This window comes from Arachis duranensis, chromosome 3 (assembly GCF_000817695.3).
Source record: "Arachis duranensis cultivar V14167 chromosome 3, aradu.V14167.gnm2.J7QH, whole genome shotgun sequence".
NCBI classification, from domain to species: domain Eukaryota; kingdom Viridiplantae; phylum Streptophyta; class Magnoliopsida; order Fabales; family Fabaceae; genus Arachis; species Arachis duranensis.
The window spans coordinates 31,820,704-31,829,715 of NC_029774.3; the positions used below are offsets into that span (position 1 = coordinate 31,820,704).

The 9,012-nt window shown below is 38.5% G+C and overlaps 1 non-coding gene across 1 annotated transcript; it reads right to left on the bottom strand.

Moving 5' to 3' along the window:
* Positions 1-1,246: 1,246 nt before the first annotated feature.
* On the bottom strand, positions 1,247-1,354 carry LOC127746241 (small nucleolar RNA R71). Its single transcript, XR_008007861.1, has one exon. It is a non-coding gene; the product is annotated as a small nucleolar RNA R71 (small nucleolar RNA).
* Positions 1,355-9,012: the final 7,658 nt, after the last annotated feature.

The following is a 9,012-nucleotide window of genomic DNA, read 5'->3' on the forward strand; positions in this document are numbered from 1 at the left end:
ATTTTCAAAAATCCTTGCTAACAATTAATGTTGTGATTCAAAAATTTCAAGTTTGTTACTTTCTTGTTAAGAAAGGTTCAATAATTGAATTTTAGAATAATATTTTTTAATTTCTTGTTAGTCAAGTCATCAATTTTAAAAAATCATATCTTTTCAATCATATCTTTTTAAAATTAAATTTTTTTCAATCATATCTCTTCTAATTTGATTTCAAACTTTTTTCTAACTTCTTATCTTTTTAAAATTATTTTCAAATCTTTTTCAACTAATCACTATTTCTCTCCCAATTTTCGAAAATCACTAACTACTTTTTCAAAAATCTTTTTAATTTTCGAAAACTCTCTCTCTCATCTCCTTCTATTTAATCACTAACACTTATCCTCCTTTGATAATTCGGACCCCCTCTCTCTATAAGTTTGAATTCTCTACCTCACCCTCTACCTAATCACTTTTTCTCTCCCAATTTTTGAAAATCACTAACTACTTTTTCAAAAATCTTTTTAATTTTCGAAAACTCTCTCTCTCATCTCCTTCTATTTAATCACTAACACTTATCCTCCTTTGATAATTCGGACCCCTCTCTCTCTCTATAAGTTTGAATTCTCTACCTCACCCTTCTATTCTTCTTTTTCTCTGACACATCAAGGAATCTCTATACTGTGACATAGAGAATTCCATACTTCCTTGTTTTCTTCTCTTTCATATGAGTAGGAACAAAGATAAAGGCATTCTTGTTGAAACTGATCCTGAACCTGAAAGGACTCTGAAGAGGAAGTTAAGAGAAGCTAAAGCACAACTCTCTGGAGAGGACCTAACAGAAATTTTTGAAAAAGAAGAAGACATGGCAGCCGAAAATAACAACAATGCCAACAATGCAAGGAAGGTGCTTGGTGACTTTACTGCACCTACTCCTGACTTCTATGGGAGAAGCATCTCTATTCCTGCCATTGGAGCAAACAACTTTGAGCTTAAGCCTCAATTAGTTTCTCTGATGTAACAGAATTGTAAGTTTCATGGACTTCCATTGGAAGATCCTCATAAGTTCTTGGCTAAATTTTTGCAAATCTGTGACACTGTTAAGACCAATGGAGTTGATCCCGAGGTCTATAGACTTATACTTTTCCCTTTTGCTGTAAGAGACAGAGCTAGTACATGGTTGAACTTACAACCTAGAGACAGCCTGAACTATTGGGAAAAGCTGGTCAATGCCTTCTTAGCTAAATTCTTTCCACCTCAAAAGATGAGTAAGCTTAGAGTGGAAGTTCAAACCTTCAAACAAAAGGAAGGTGAATCCCTCTATGAAGCTTGGGAAAGATACAAGCAATTGATTAGAAGGTGTCCTTTTGACATGCTTTCAGAATGGAGCATCATAGATATCTTTTATGATGGTCTGTCTGAGTTATCCAAGATGTCATTGGACCATTCTGCAGGCAGATCTATTCATCTGAAGAAAACGCCTGCAGAAGCCCAGGAACTTATTGAAATGGTTGCAAATAACCAGTTCATTTACACTTCTAAAAGAAATCCTGTGAACAATGGGACAACTCAGAAGAAAGGAGTTATTGAGATTGATACTCTGAATGCCATATTGGCTCAGAACAAAATATTAACTTAGCAAGTCAATATGATTTCTCAGAATCTGACTGGATTGCAAGCTGCATCCGGCAGTGCTAAAGAAACCTCCTCTGAAGGAGAAGCTTATGACCCTGAGAATCCTGCAATGGAAGAGGTGAATTACATGGGAGAACCCTATGGAGACACCTACAATTCTTCATGGAGGAATCACCCAAATTTCTCATGTAAGGATAAAAAAAAGCCTCAACAAGGCTTTAATAACAATAATGGTGGGAGAAACAGGTTTGGCAATAGCAAACTTTTCCCATCATCTTCTCAGCAACAGACAGAGAATTCTAAGCAGAGCCTCTCTAGCTTAGCAAACATAGTCTCTAATCTATCTAAGACCACACTAAGTTTTATGAATGAAACAAGATCCTCTATTAGAAATTTGGAGGCACAAGTGGGTCAGCTGAGTAAGAAAGTTACCGAAACTCCTCCTGGTACTCTCCCAAGCAATACAGAAGAAAATCCAAAGAGAGAGTGCAAGGCCATAACCATGACCAACATGGCCAAACCTGGAGAGAGTGAGGAGGACGTGATTCCCAGTGAGAAAAACCTCATGGGATGTCCTCTGAACGAAAAGAAGTTCCCCTTTGAGGAACCGAGGGAATCTAAGGCTCATACAGAGACCATAGAGATTCCATTGAACCTACTTCTTCCATTCATGAGCTTTGATGAATATCCTTCCTCTGAAGAGGATGAAGATTTTACTGAAGAGAAAGTTACTAAGTATCTTGGAGCAATCATGAAGCTGAATGCCAAGTTATTTGGTAATGAGACTTGGGAGGATAAACCTCCATTGCTCATTAATGAACTAAACGCCTTGGCTCAGGTGAAGATACCTCAAAAGAAACCGGATCCCAAAAGGTTCTTAATACCTTGCACCATAGGCACCATGACCTTTGAGAAGGCTCTGTGTGACCTGGGGTCAGGCATAAACCTCATGCCACTCTCTGTAATGGAGAAACTGGGAATCTTTGAGGTACAAGCTGCAAGAATCTCATTAGAGATGGCAGACAAATCAAAGAAATAGGCTTATGGACTTGTAGAGGATGTCTTGGTAAAGGTTGAAGGCCTTTACATCTCTGCTGATTTCATAATCTTAGACACTGGGAAGGATGAGGATGAATCCATCATCCTTGGCAGACCCTTCCTAGCCACACCAAAAGCTGTGATTAATGTTGACAGAGGAGAGTTGGTGCTTCAAGTGAATGAGGACTACCTTATGTTTAAGGTTCAAGGATCTTCTTCTGTACACATGGAGAAGAAGCATGAAAAGCTTCTCTCAATATTGAGTTAAACAGAGCCCCTATATTCAAACTCTAAGTTTGGTGTTGGGAGGCCCCAACCATGCTATGAATATCTGTGAAGCTCCATGAGAGTTCACTGTTAAGCTATTGACATTAGAGAAGCACTTATTGGGAGGCAACCCAATTTTTATTTATCTATGTTAAATTTCCATTGTTATTTTATGTTTTCTTTAGGTTGATGATCATATGGAGTCACAAAAACAATTGCAAAAATCAAAGCAAACTAAAAAACAGCATTAAAAATAGCACACCTTGAAGGAGGAACTTACTGGTGTTTAAACTCCAGTAAGGGTAGCAGAATGGGCGTTAAACACCCAGTCTGGCACCATTCTGGGTGTTTAACGCCAGAAAAGGGCACCAGACTGATGTTTAACGCCAAAAAAGGGTACCAAATTGGCGTTCAACGCCAGAAAGGGAAGAAAAGCTGGCGTTAAACGCCAGAATGGTGCAGGGATGAGAAATCCTTGACACCTCAGGATCTGTGGACCTCACAGGATCCCCACCCACCTCAACTCACTCTCTCTCTTCTTCACACATTCCAATAACACCCTTCTCCAAATACCCTTCACCAATCACCTCCATCCACTCTTCTTTCCCTCCCAATCCCAACCCTAATACATGAACCCTACCCCCTCTCCACTTCTATATAACCCCTCATCCCTCCTTCATTTTCACACATCATAAACACTTCTTTCCCCACTTGGCTGAACCATTTAAACCTCTCCATCTCCTCAATTTTCTTCTTCTTCTCCTCCCTTCTTTCTTCTTTTGCTCGAGGACGAGCAAACCTTTTAAGTTTGGTGTAGAAAATACATTGCTTTTTGTATTTCCATAACCATTTATGGCACCTAAGGCCGGAGAAACCTTTAGAAAGAGGAAAGGGAAGGCAAAAGCTTCCACCTCCGAGTCATGGCAGATGGAGAGATTCATCTCAAAGGTCCATCAATACCACTTCTATGAAGTTGTGGCCAAGAAGGTGACCCCTGAGATCCCTTTCATGCTCAAAAGGAATGAGTATCCGGAGATCTGACATGAGATTCGAAGAAGAGGTTGGGAAATTCTCACCAACCCCATTCAACAAGTCGGAATCTTAATGGTTCAAGAGTTAAATGCTAATGCATGGATCACCAAGAACCATGATCAAAGTGTAAACCCGAACCCAAAGAATTGGCTTACCATGGTTCGGGAAAAATACTTAGATTTCAGTCCAAAAAATGTAAGGTTGGCATTCAACTTTCCAATGATGCAAGGAGATGCATGCCTCTACACTAGAAGGGTCAACTTTGATCAAAGGTTGGACCAAGTCCTCATGGACATATGTGTGGAAGGAGCTCAGTGGAAAAGAGACTCCAAGGGCAAGTCGGTTCAATTCAGAAGGCATGACCTTAAACCCGTGGCTAGAGGATGGTTGGAATTCATCCAACGCTCCATCATTCCTACTAGCAACCAATCTGAAGTTACTGTAGATCGGGCTATCATGATCCATAGCATCATAATTGGAGAGGAAGTAGAAGTTCATGAGGTTATATCTCTAGAACTCTACAAAGTGGCTGACAAAACCTCCACTTTAGCCTGGTTAGCCTTCCCTGATCTCATCTGTCACCTATGCAATTTAGCTGGAATTGTCATAGAGGAAGACACCCTCATTGAAGAGGACAAGCCCATCACTAAAAAGAGGATGGAGCAAATAAGATAGCCCACTCATAGACCTCAACAAGAGCATGAGGAAGTCCCTCATCAAGAAATTCCTAAGATGCCTCAAGGGATACATTTTCCTCCACAAAACTATTGAGAGCAACTCAATACCTCTTTGGGAGATTTGAGTTCCAATATGGAGCAACTAAGGATGGAGCACCAAGAGCACTCTATTATTCTCCATGGAATTAGAGAGGATTAAATAGCCATGAGGGAATAGCAACAAAGGCAAAGAAGAGACATAGAGGAGCTCAGCCATTCCATTGGATCTTCAAGAGGAAGAACTAGCCGCCATCACTAAGGTGGATCCATTCTTTGATTTTCCTTGTTCTTATCTTTCTGTTTTTCGATTTATATGCTTTATGTTTATCTATGTTTGTGTCTTTATTACATGATCATTAGTGTCTAGTGTCTATGTCTTAGAGCTATGAATAATTCCATGAATCCTTCACCTTTCTTAAATGAAAAATGTTCCTAATTACAAAATAACAAGAAGTACATGGATTTCGACTTTTATCTTGAAATTAGTTTAATTATTTTGATGTGGTTGCAATACTTTTTATTTTCTGAATGAATGCTTGAACATTGCATATTTTTTATAGTGAAGTTTATTGAATGTTAAAATCGTTAGCTCTTGAAAGAATGATGAACAAAGAAAAATGTTATTGATAATCTGAAAAATCATAAAATTGATTCTTGAAGCAAGAAAAAGCAGTGAAAGGGAAAAAGCTTGCGAAAAAAATGGCAAAAAAAATAAAGAAAAAGAAAGAAAAAGAAAAAGCAAGCAGAAAAAGCCAATAGCCCTTTAAACCAAAAGGCAAGGGTAAAAGAGGATCCAAGGCTTTGAGCATTAATGGATAGGAGGGCTCAAAGGAATAAAATCTTGGCCTAAGTGGCTAAATGAAGTTGTCCCTAACCATGTGCTTGTGTCATGAAAGTCCAAGTGAAAAGCTTGAGACTGAGTGGTTAAAGTCATGATCCAAAGCAGAAAGAGTATGCTTAAGAACTCTGGACACCTCTAACTGGAGACTTTAGCAAAGCTGAGTCACAATCTGAAAAGGTTCACCAGTTATGTGTCTGTGACATTTATGTATCCCATGGTAATACTGGAAAACAAGATGCTTAGGGTCACGGCCAAGACTCATAAAGTAGTTGTGTTCAAGAATCAACATGCTGAACTAGGAGAATCAATAAAACTATCTTAATTCTGAATTCCTAGATATGCCAATCATTCTGAACTTCAAAGGATAAAGTGAGATGCCAAAACTGTTCAGAAGTAAAAAGCTACTAGTCCCGCTCATCTAATTGGAGCTAAGCTTCATTGATATTTTGGAATTCATTGTATATTGTCTTCTTTTTATTCTATTTTATTTTCAGTTGCTTGGAGACAAGCAACAATTTAAGTTTGGTGTTGTGATGAGCGGATAATTTATACACTTTTTGGCATTGTTTTTAGGTAGTTTTTACTATGATTTAGTTAGTTTTTAGTATATAATTATTAGTTTTTATGCAAAAATCACATTTTTGGACTTTACTATGAGTTTGTGTGTTTTTCTGTGATTTCAGGTATTTTCTGGATGAAATTGAGAGACTTGAGCAAAAATCTGATTCAGATGCTGAAAAAGGACTGCAGATGTTGTTGGATTCTGACCTCCCTGCACTCGAAATGGATTTTATGGAGCTACAGAATCCCAATTGGCATGCTCTCAATTGCGTTGGAAAGTAGACATCCTGGGCTTTCCAGAAATTTATAATAGTTTATACTTTGTCTGGGATTTGATGGCCCAAACTGGCGTTCCAAGTCAGCATAAAAATTCTGGCATAAAACGCCCAAACTGGCACCAGAATTGGAGTTAAATGCCCAAACTGGCACGAAAGCTGGCGTTTAACTCCAAGAAAAGCCTATGCACGTGAAAGCTTTAATGCTCAGCCCAAGCACACACCAAGTGGGCCCCGAAAGTGGATTTCTGCATCATTTACTTATTTCTGTAAACCCTAGGTTACTAGTTCTCTATAAATAGGACCTTTTACTATTGTATTGTCATCTTTTTGATCATCTTTGATCTTGGGATCAGCTCTTTGAACCATTTTTGATTGTTTCATGTTATTTGAGAGGCATGGCCATTCGGCCATGTCTAGACCTTGTTCTTATGTATTTTCAACGGTGGAGTTTCTACACTTCATAGATTAAGGTGTGGAGCTCTGCTGCTCCTCATGAATTAATGCAATTACTACTGTTTTTCTATTCAATTCAAGCTTATTCTTGTTCTAAGATATCCATTCACACTTGAACATGATGAATGTGATGATCAAGTGACATTCATCACCATTCTCACTTATGAACGCGTTCCTGACAACCACTTCTGTTCTACCTGAAAACAAGCTTGAATGCATATCTCTTGGCCTCCTGGTCCATGACGCATGGTTGCCCCTCTCCTGACAATAGAGCCTTCCATTCCGTGAGATCAGAGTCTTTGTGGTATAAACTAGAATCAATTGGCAGCATTCATGAGATCTGGAAAGTCTAAACTTTGTCTGTGGTATTCCGAGTAGGATCTGGGATGAGATGACTGTGATGAGCTTCAAACTTGCGAGTGCTGGGTGCAATGACAGTGCGCCAAAGGATCAATGGATCTTATTCTAACACGATCGAGAACCGACAGATGATTAGCCACGCAGGAAACTGTAGAGGGACCATTTTCACTGAGAGGATGGACGGTAGCCATTGACAACGGTGATCCCCAAACATACAGCTTGCCATGGAAGGGAGTACGCATGACTGGATGAAGGCAGTAGAAAAGCAGAGATTCAGGAGGAATAAAGCATCTCCATATGCTTATCTGAAATTCTCACCAATAAATTGCATAAGTATCTATATCTTATTTCATGTCTTATTCATCTTTTAATTATCAAAACCCCGTAACCATTTGAATCCGCCTGACTGAGATTTACAAGATGACCATAGCTTGCTTCAAGCCGACAATCTCCGTGGGATCGACCCTTACTCACGTAAGGTATTACTTGGATGACCCAGTGCACTTGCTGGTCAGCTACACGGAGTTGTGAGAGAAGTGTGAACTCATGATTTCGTGTACCACTTGCTCAAGTATCTCTCTTTGACACAAATCTACCATAAGCATTTAACTAGGATAATAACTATTTGAGTCCTTGTTTCTTTCTTTTTCTTCCTAGTAATTGATGCTCAGAGCCTTGGACCTTGTTCTTTGCTTTTCTATTTCTTTTGTTTTCTGTTGTTGCTGCTTCTTGGATCAATAGATGTTTGAGTATTTCCACAATACTTATGTAAACTTCATTTCCTGCCTATGAGCTCTCATGCAATTTTTCACAAACATGCAACCTCAATACACAATCATACAATCAGAAACACCACTTCTCTTAATATTTTTACTTGCCTCAAAACATTTTTTTAAGATTCCTCAATCCTTCTTTTCAAAGAAATGTTCTCTATTCGCATTCTTAGATATATTGGGTACAAGCAAATTTTCAAGAATATGGTGCTATAAGATATCAAGCATCATGGTTATTAAGCCACAAGGAAACTAAACTAAGCAAACAAATAGGGGCACACTATCAATTTCAATTATAACTTTGAATACCAGACAATCACTTAACAATACAACCTTTTGGTGTTCACTTGCTTTACTCCTTATCATCATCATTGTTGGTCTTTGTATCCTTCTTTGTCTCTTTGATTGATGATGCTTAGTTCTTCCAAAAACTAAAGTGACTGCCTGCAATGAACTTTGAAAGTTGCTTGTCCCCAAGCACTTGAAAGATAGTTATCATGCATGTATGCTTATGAATTCTTGAACTACAAGTGGTGTCTGAACACCAAACTTAGTTTCTTGCTTACTTCTATGTGCCAAAACAAAGTGCATCTTTCATGCATGCATACTACATCATGTGCTATAAACCTATGAGGAGATGAACTACAGAACTAAAAGGTAAACAAGTGAAGTGCAAGTTTAGTCAATTTCTATGATTGTTTGAAATTTGTGATTATTCATGATTATCTCAAGGATTACTTTGTGCTCAATTGATGTTAATGGTAGAGCACCAAATTTAGTATCATACATTCACCCTTGATTTTGTTTCTCTGTTGATACAATCACATTGGTGTGGAACACCAAACTTAATTCCTTGCAATACACAGAAATTGAACTAACCATTTATTCTGAGAAGAGTAAAAAAGTTACCTAAGGTTGGGTTACCTCCCAACAAGTGCTCTTTTATCGTCACTAGCTTGACGGTTGTCCCTTGTTAGGGGGGATGATGATCATAGTGCCTTAGCCCTTCCCCTCTCACCATGAGCTTTCTTCCAGTATCCTTCTTGATAATTTCCACATGTTCAAGTGAGAGGTTTTTATTC